Source organism: Bos indicus x Bos taurus, chromosome 23, assembly GCF_003369695.1.
Source record: "Bos indicus x Bos taurus breed Angus x Brahman F1 hybrid chromosome 23, Bos_hybrid_MaternalHap_v2.0, whole genome shotgun sequence".
Taxonomy (NCBI): Eukaryota; Metazoa; Chordata; class Mammalia; order Artiodactyla; family Bovidae; genus Bos; species Bos indicus x Bos taurus.
This window is the reverse complement of record NC_040098.1, coordinates 27,025,967-27,036,312: the sequence shown is the minus strand read 5'-3', so window position 1 is coordinate 27,036,312 and position 10,346 is coordinate 27,025,967. Positions and strand designations below refer to the sequence as shown.

At 37.5% G+C, this 10,346-nt stretch overlaps 1 long non-coding RNA gene across 1 annotated transcript; it reads right to left on the bottom strand.

Moving 5' to 3' along the window:
* Positions 1-420: 420 nt before the first annotated feature.
* On the bottom strand, positions 421-7,221 carry LOC113881199. Its single transcript, XR_003507968.1, has 3 exons — positions 7,129-7,221; positions 3,349-3,414; positions 421-440 (listed from the first exon to the last, which is right to left on the bottom strand). It is a non-coding gene; the product is annotated as an uncharacterized LOC113881199 (long non-coding RNA).
* Between the last annotated feature and the right edge of the window lie 3,125 nt (positions 7,222-10,346).

Sequence of the window (10,346 nt, the reverse complement as noted above, 5' to 3'; positions counted from 1 at the left end):
TAAGTTTTGGGTCAGTATCAATCACATAGTTATTATCCCTTGAACTTGAAAAGTCACAATGATTCGACATCAGTGGTCATTTACACGAAAACATCTATTGCATGGGAGTGATGTGGTGATCAGCCTGATATTCCTCATCACTACAAAAATTAGAATCAAATCAAGATAACTCTCAAGAGACATAAAAAGGAAAACACTGAAGGTTATAGACAAAAATAGGTATATAATGAAAAGCAAGGGATAGGAAGAGTTGGAACGAGGGAAAAGTAGATGGAAGAAGTTGATATGAAAGTAGTACATATACAAACAATTGGAGAGGGATGAGGGGAAGGAGGAGTGAGTGGATGCCAAAGAGATAGAAAGGGAGGGAATGGTCTTAGTCATTTAAATGGTATGGGAAAAGTGCCAGAAATACTTACTAAATTCATTCCCCAAAAAACCTGAAAAATAAAATTAAGATATCCATGTAAATAGTGCAAGGTACAAACACAAAATAATTCTATTCTATCCTAAAATTTGCATTTACAATTCAGTTTATTAGTGTTCAGAAATACACACACGTACACATAAAAAAAAACACTCATATAGAGCATGCATATACACAGAAGAGCTCCCACAGGAATATCGACACACACAACCTGACACATCCACAGTGAGAAATCCTCCTTTTGCTCAATATATTCTCCAGAAATTCAGAGGGCAAAAATTAAGTCACTTTACTATATTGAGAGAGGATTTGGGGAATGTTAGTCGAGGAAGTTTTTAATCACTTTGGCATTAGTTAGGCATTCATTGTTCACTTTGTAAGATGTGATAAGGTATTTGGAAGCTAACACATGTGTGAGGAATCAAGGTACCTTTCTTCATTATACTAGATTCAAATACTGAATTTCAGGATTAAAAACATTCTAGAGATTAGTCTTCATTATGAGCTGTGTGCCTCTAATCACATTTAATGTCAACCAATTTGTCCTTAGAGTACAGGATGAAGCAGGACGAAGCTAATAGAGTTTAGTCAAAGAATGCACTGGTCATAGCAAACACCATCTTCCAACAACACAAGAGAAGACTCTACACATGGACATCACCAGATGGTCAACACCAAAATCAGACTGACTATATTCTCTGAAGCAAAAGATGGAGGAGCTATATACAGTCAGCAAGAAAAAGACCAGGAGCTGGCTGTGGCTCAAATCATGAACTCCTTATTGTCAAATTCAGACTTAAATTGAAGAAAGTGGGGAAAACCACTAGATCATTCAGGTATGACCTAAATCAAATTCCTTATGATTACATAGTGGAAGTGAGAAATAGATTTAAGGCACTAGATCTGATAGACAGAGTGCCTGATGAACTATGGACGGAGGTTCCTGACATTTACAGGAGACAGGGATCAAGACCATCCCCAAGAAAAAGAAATGCAAAAATGCAAAATGGTTGTCTGAGGAGGCATTACAAATAGCTGTGAAAAGATGGGAAGCCAAAAGCAAAGGAGAAAAGGAAAGATATACCCTTTGAATGCAGAGTTCCAAAGAATAGCAAGGAGAGATAAGAGAGCCTTCCTCAGCGATCAATGTAAAGAAATAGAGGAAAACAATAAAATAGGAAAGACTAGAGGTCTCTTCAAGAAAATTAGAGATACCAAGGGAACATTTCATGCAAAGATGGGCTCAAAAAAGGACAGAAATGGTATGGACCTAACAGAAGCAGAAGATATTAAGAAGAGGTGGCAAGAATACACAGAAGAACTATACAAAAAGGATCTTCATGACCCAGATAATCAGATTGCGGTGATAACTCACTTAGAGCCAGACATCCTGGAATGCAAAGTCAAGTGAGCCTTAGGAAGCATCACTACAAACAAAGCTAGTGGAAGTGATGGGATTTCAGTTGAGCTATTTCAAATCCTAAAAGATGATGCTGTGAAAGTGCTGCACTCTTATCTGTCAGCAAATTCGGACAACTCAGCAGTGGCCACAGGACAGGAGAAGGTCAGTTTTCATTCCAATCCCAAAGAAAGGCAATGCCAAAAAATGCTCAAACTACCACACAATTACACTCATCTCACACACTAGCAAAGTGATGCTTAAAATTCTCCAAGCCAGGCTTCAACAATACATGAACTGTGAACTTCCAGATGTTCAAGCTGGTTTTAGAAAAGGCAGAGGAACCAGAGATCAAATTGCCAACATCCACTGAATCATTGAAAAACAGAGAGTTCTGGACAAACATCAATTTCTGCTCTGTTGACTATGCCAAAGCCTCTAACTGTGTGCATCACAATAAACTGGAAAATTCTGAAAGAGATGGGAAAACCAGACCACCTGACCTGCCTCTTGAGAAACCTGTGTGCAGGTCAGGAAGCAACAGTTAGAAATGGACATGGAACAACAGACTGGTTCCAAATAGGAAAAGGAGTAGATCAAGGCTGTATATTGTCACCCTGCTTATTTAACTTCTATGCAGAGTACATCATGAGAAATGCTGGGCTGAAGGAAGCACAAGCTGGAATCAAGATTGCTTGGAGAAATATCAATAACCTCAGATATGCAGATGACACCACCCTTATGGCAGAAACTGAAGAAGAACTAAAGAGCCTCTTGATGAAACTGAGAGAGGAGAGTGAAAATTTTGGCTTAAAGCTCAACATTCAGAAAACTAAGATCATGGCATCTGGTCTGATCTTTTCATTGCAAAGAGACAGGGAAACAGTGGAAACAGTGGCTGATTTATTTTGGGGGGCTCCAAAATCACTGCAGATCGTGACTGAAGCCATGAAATTAAAAGACACTTACTCCTTGGAAGGGAAGTTATGACCAACATAGACAGCATATTAAAAAGCAGAGACATTACTTTATCAACAAATGTCTGTCTAATCAAGGCTATGGTTTTTCCAGTAGTCATGTATGATTATGAGAGTTGGACTATAAAGAAAATTGAGTGAAGAAGAACTGATGCTTTTGAACTGTGGTATTGGAGAAGACTCCTGAGAGTCCCTTGGACTGTAAGGAGATCCAACCAGTCCATTCTAAGGAGATCAGTCTTTGGTGTTCATTGGAAGGACTGATGTTGAAACTGAAACTCCAAAACTGTGGCCACCTGATGCGAAGAGCTGACTCTTTTGAAAAGACCCTGATGTTGGGAAAGATTGAAGGCAGGAGGAGAAGGGGATGACAAAGGATGAGATGGCTAGGTGGCATCACCGACACAATCGACATGAGTTTGGGTGAACTCTGTGAGTTGGTCATGCAGAGGGAGGCTTGGAGTGCTGCCGTTCATGGGATCGCCTAGAGTCAGACATGAATGAGCGACTGAACTGAATTGAACTGAACTGAGTGAATACATCACCTTGATTTGAAACGTTCCTCTTCTGATCCACATCTGAATGAAGCACATGTGATTTATATCCAGTGCCTGTAAGAAAATAAAACATTCAATGCCAGTGAAGCAAGAATTACCACTTTTCCAAGAAAGTGCTCCAAGAACAACTTCAGAAATATTTCTATGTCTGGGAAGCCTAGGGTAATCCTATTTGGGCAAGGTGGAAGAATGAATATCAACCTCATGGATCAAGAAATAAAGCAGAAGGCTTATATGCTTTGAAGGGAGAATGAGAGGCAAATGTCACTGAGCACATTAGGCATCTTCTTCTCTATCTCTGCAGGTTTGGGGAAGTCTCGTCACAATAAATATGGGCCCTAGATACAGGCATTTTACAGAGGTCCTAACAAGGGATGTGTCCTTGGTGATAACCAGAATGGAACTCAATGCCTTTTAATATAATGTCCTTCCTCATCTCCATTTTGTAGTGAGCCTATGACATGTCTCTGAAAAACAGGAACAAGCTAATGTTTACAGGAAAGAAGGATGAGGATTGGAAAACAGAAGATTAGAAATGGATTTTAGATGGGGGAACAGAATAGAGAGACTCTCTAAGGGGAAGCCTGTAATTCAACTGGGAGACACAAAGACAAGCATCCAGGACAAGCACAACACAGTGGAACGCATGTGCATTAAGAGATGGGGCCTCAAGAAACCAGTCATGCTAAAGAGGTTTTTGAGAAGTTTTAGAACACTAACCATTTTGATCTTGAACTTCTATAGAAAAATAGTGAAATTTTAAGGTCGGTATCAGGGGAATGGAAGACTAAGAAGCAAAGTATATTACAAAATATATATTTAAATTCATTTTGATCTTAATGCAAAAAAGCAAATACACAATGTGGATGAACAGCCATTGTGGCAAGGGAGCATTCTTCCAGAGGATTACAGTGGTTAAAAAGGAAACGTAGTGTCTTAATGGTGTGAAAGCATTGAAATGATACTTCTGAAGTTTACCTTTGAAACCTGTATTTTTCCTATTTTACCTTTTCCAGTAGTAGTGCTATAAATTCTCAGTTGACTTGTTCTAAGTTTTTGGCAATTAGTTAATAGATGGGGTTACCATCATGAGTGTAATACCTAAAATGCACTCCGAAGCCATTATGTAACAATTTGCACCTGTGTTACAGAGAAAACGTAAGATTTTGTTTCTGCCATAATTCTGCTCACAGTTTTGTTAACTGAGGAATACATAAATCCAGTAATGCAAATTTCTATTTTACCAATGCCTAAATGAAGCAGTCGGAGATGGCAATGGCAACCCACTCCAGTACTTTTGCCTGGAAAATTCCATGGACGGAGGACCCTGGTGGGCTGCAGTCCATGGGGTCGGTAGAGTCCGACACGACTGAGCGACTTCACTTTCACTTTTCACTTTCATGCATTGGAGAAGGACATGGCAACCCACTCCAGTGTTCTTGCCTGGAGAATCCCAGGGACGGGGGAGCCTGATGGGCTGCCATCTATGGGGTCAAACAGAGTCGTAAACGACTGAAGCGACTTAGCAGCAGGAGCAAATGAAGCAGGTCTTAATGAATCATGAGAAAAGGAGGTGTTACAGTACTAAATGACAGAGAGAGCATTTGTAAACAAACAACAAAAAAAAAAAATTAAGCTTTATTGGTGAAAAATCACACCATGGAAACTTGAAAAAGGCAAAACCTTGAAATGTATTATTGCTAAGATTTAGTCGACACAAAACCATCTCTGCCTAGAGTGTTCCATATGAGAAATCATAGGAACATTAATGATGGAAATTGAGTAGAAATTGCAAAAGACAAATTTCATTTGGAAAGACTCGATTAACAAGGCAAATTATGAAAGTTATATGTAGGATGGTGTTAGGGAAGATGATAATTGAGTGTTGAAAACAAAGTTATGAGAAACAAAGGAAACCATGCTTAGGTTCACGGTGAAAAACATTAGGAGATGTGCCATTTTCACTCTCACACTAGCTGATCAGCAAAAGGAAAAGCTCCAACCTGTTCCATTAAAATAACAATATCAGAGAAAGAAGAGGTCAAAAAATTGAAGCACTTTCTTAGTTTTCTTTTGGGATCTAATGGGCCACCATTTGTTAGCATGAAAACCCCAAATTTCAAAGTCCACCATATTAATGAGAAGTGACTGTCTTCACTCCCTATATTCCATTGTGCTAAAGGACTCAAGATTGGAAATGGCCCCATCAGAGAGGTTAATTGAGGAGTTCTGAGTTCAACAGTATCAGATCCTTGGGTTTGTGTTGGCACTCTACCTATCTCAGAATAGAAGGTTAGTGTGAATTGATATATGAGCAACCTATTTAAAAAGAGATGAGTAAACAAAAAGGGACCTTTTGTACACAAGGACTAATGGGTAAGTAATCACTTTTAGCCTCCTACTATACTGCTAAATTCTATTTCCTCTGAAACAAAGATATAAATGAAAAACAGCAAGAGAATAAGAGAATAAAGAGAATAAGAGAATAAAGGAGATAAACACTTAGTGTTTGAATTAGTGTCTACTAAATATATCCTGAAAGTTGTATTTTGCACCAAAAGAAATTTTGAGTTAAAAGAGGCTGCACAATACTATGGGACTTCCTTATTAGATCAAGCATTTGCTTACCTGGGAATAACTGGATAATAAGATCAAGTGGAATGGGAGAGAAGGTTTAGAGCTCACATGTAATTCAGGAATTTCATTGGAATTACTAGTCTCTGAAAGAGCAGAAGGCAGAGTAATTTACTCGACCAATTTGGAGTTTTCTGTTCACTTAGTTAAGTTTTGGGTCAGTATCAGTCACATAGTTATTGTCCCTTGAACTTGAAAGGTCACAGTGATTCGACATCAGTGGTCATTTACACGAAAACATTTACTGCATGGGAGTGATGTGGTGATCAGCCTGATATCCCTTGTCCCTATAAAAATTAGAATCAAATCAAGACAACTCTCAGGAGACATAAAAAGGTGGGGGGGGGAGACCTACTGCAGTATATAGACAAGAATAGGTATACAATGGAAAGCAAGGAATAGGAAGCCTTGGAACGAGGGAAAAATAGATGGAAGAAGTTGATATGAAAGTAGTACCTATACAAACAACTGGAGAGGGATGAGGGGAAGGATGAGTGAGTGGATGCCAAAGGGATAGAAAGGGAGGGAATGATAGTACTCATTTAAATGGCATGGGAAAAGTGTCAGAAATACTTAACAAATGTTTTCCCTAAAATATCTGAAAAATAAAATTAAGAGATCCGTGTAAATATCGCAAGGTACAAACACAAAATAATTCTATTCTATTCTAAAATTTGCATTTACAATTCAGTTTGCTAGTGTTCAGAAATACACACATGCACACACACAAGACACTCATATAGAGCACGCATATACACAAAGAGCTCCCACAGGAATATCAACACCCACAACCTGACACATCCACAAGGAGAAATCCTCCTTTTGCTCAACATATTCTCCAGAAATTCAGAGGGGGCAAAACGTCAGGCAATTTACTATATTGAGAGAGAATTTCAGGAATGTTAGTTAAAGAAGTTTTTAATCACTTTGGCGTTAGTTAGGCATTCAGTGTTCACTTTGTAAGATGTGATAAGGTATTTGGAAGCTCCCACATACGTGAGGAAGCAGGGTAGCTTTGCTCATTACGCTAGATGCAAATACTGAATTACAGGGTGAAAAACATTCTAGAGATTACTCTTCATTATGAGCTATGTGCCTCTAATCACATTTAGTGTCAACCAATGAATACATCACCTTGATTTGGGACGTTTCTCTTTGGATCCACACCTGAATGAAGCTCAGGCAGTTTATATCCAGTGCCTGTAAGAAAATACAATATTCAGTGCCAATGAAGCAAGAATTACAGCTTTTCCAAGAACGTGCTCCGAGAACAACCTTAGAAACATCTCTGTACCTGGGAAGCCTAGGGTAATCCTATTTGGGCAAGGTGGAAGAATGAGTGTCAACCTCATAGATCAAGAAATAAAGCAGAAGGCTTATATACTTTGAAGGGAGAGTGAGAGGCAAATGTCACTGAGCACATTAGGCATCTTCTTCTCTACTCTGCAGGTTTGGGGAAGTCTCGTCACAATAAATATGGGCCCTAGATACAGACATTTTACAGAGGTCCTAACAAGGGATGTGTCCTTGGTGATAACCAGAATGGAACTCAATGCCTTTTAATATAATGTCCTTCCTCATCTCCATTTTGTAGTGAGCCTATGACATGTCTCTGAAAAACAGGAACAAGCTAATGTTTACAGGAAAGAAGGATGAGGATTGGAAAACAGAAGATTAGAAATGGATTTTAGATGGGGGAACAGAATAGAGAGACTCTCTAAGGGGAAGCCTGTAATTCAACTGGGAGACACAAAGACAAACATCCAGGACAAGCACAATACAGTGGAACGCATGTGCATTAAGAGATGGGGCTTCAAGAAATCAGTCATGCTAAAGAGATTTTTGAGAAGTTTTAGAATACTTACTGTTTTGATCTTGAACTTCTATAGAAAAATAAAGTGAAATTTTAAAGTTGGTATCATGGGAATGGAACACTAAGAAACAAACTGTATTACTAAATTCATATTTAAATTCATTTTGATCTGAATGCAGAAAAAAAAGATAAAAACCAATACACAATGTGGATGAGGAGCCATTTTGTCAAGGGAGGATTCTTCCAGAGGATTACAGTGTCAAGTAGGAACAGTAATGTCTTAATTGGCTAAAAGCATTGAAATGATACTTCTGAAGTTTACCTTTGAAACACGTGATTTTCCTAACATAAAATCAGACACTACTATACATATGGTTATTGTTGTATGAACCACTCTGGCCTGCTACAACGGTAAAGAGATAGTTTGGTAAGTTCTATTTCCCCTGAAACAAAATCTTAATGAAAACATCAGTGGATACCTGAGGCAAAACTTTAGGCTTTGACTTAGTGTTTTATGAAAAACTCTTAAATTTCTAAGGAAAGTTGCTCCAATTCATTAACATAACATTTCATTATTGAGTGACACGGTATTAAGTGACCTTTTGTTAACAGGTGACTTTATCCTAAACTCATTGAGAAAGTGTGCAGCATGTACACCTAATAGTAATTATAAAAAAAAAAACATACAATATTTAGTAGAACACATCTATACCAAGAACAATTAGGTTGTGTGGTTAATGTGAATGTGAGGTTAGGCTTAGAACTCACATTGGCCAAGGAATGACATCTGAACCTCTAGTCTTTTAAAGAGCAGAAGGTAGACAAAATTTGCTCAACAAATATGGAGTTATCTGGCCACTTAAGTTTTGGCTCAGAGTCAGTCACATAGCTGTTATCCCTTGAATTTGAAATGTCACGGACATTCTACATCTGTGGTCACTTGCAGGAAAATTCATTTAGAATTGAAAGAATGTAGTGATCAACCTGATATCAATTATTCCTACAAATATAACCAAAGGAGACAGAAAAGGAAAGGAAAAAAAAAGACCTAATGTTTAGAGAGAAGAAAAGATATCTAAAAAAAAAAAAAAAAAAAAACAAGTAATGAGAAGGGATGGAATTAGGGAAAAGAGATAAAAGGAATCAATATGGGGGTAGTCCATATCCAAAAGGTTAGAGATGGGAGAGGGGAAAGATGAGCATGGTAAGAAAGGCAGGGAATTATGAGCAATCATTTAAAGGGTGTTGGGGCAAAGGATGTTAGAAAATATTTTTAAATACTTTTCCATGATCATCTAAAAAAAAAAATGAAGAGTCCAGGCAAATATGAAAAGAAACAAAGATAAATTAATCTTAATTACTATTTTGAAATTATAAATATATTTTTCATTATTCACACTCACACAAAACAGGAAAACACATATGGAATATGCATACACACTCAGGAGCATAAGCATATATTCACACACACACACACACACACACACAAACATATACAAAGAAGCTCACACATTCTCAGTGACCAAACCCTCTCGTTTGTTCAACAATATATTCCAGAAATAGAGATGGCATAATCTGAGTCATTTAAGAACACTGAGAGATAATTTCAGGAATGTTGTTTTTGGAATTTACCTTTTAAAAAAGCTTATAATCATTTTTGACATTAGTTAGATTTTCATTTTCAGTTTGTGAGATTTAAGTTATTTGGATGTTAGCACACATGTCGAGAGGTCACAGTAGCTTTCGTCAATAAACTAGATACAAATACTTAATTGCAAGATTGGAAACAAATTCTTCCCGAATTTACTGGGTGTCTCTATTCACATTTATGTCACCAATGAATATACCTACTTGTCTTATGTGGTTCTGTTCTGACCTTCTCCTAAATGATACACATTTGATTTAAATTCAGTGATGTAAGAAACATAAAATAATCAATATCAGTGAAGCAAGTTATAAATTACAGGATATGAGAGTGACTTAGACTAATGCATTACACAAGAGCCACACTGAAAATGACAATAATTCCCAGATATGTGATTACTAGCATTAAATGGACAGGAAGTAAATGTTTGCAGATTTTGCAACAACAAGACAAATCACAGAAGGATAAGTGCAGAAAACTGAAAAAAAAACTAGTCCATATAGCAAGCATCCATTGTAAAGAGAGAAAGGTGAGACAAAGTCATACAAGAATGTGTGCATATTGACTTTGAAGAAGATGGAGACAAAGGTATAATAACAGACGAAACCATGTCTAGATCCACAGGGAAATACATTAATGACATTTGTCTTTTTTCATCTAACATTTACTAACAAAGTCAAAGGAACTAATAAGCAATTCACAAAATGAAGTAACATGACAGGAAGGGAGGAGGACTGAATTTTAAGACACAGCCTTGGTTTTCTTTGTGTCCTTAACTGACACACACTTCTGAGCATTTAACCATGACTTTCAAAGGGTATCTCACCAATTAGGGGATGATGTCAATGTACTTTTATAAATGCCTGGTTTCCAAATGAATAAGAATGAAAATGA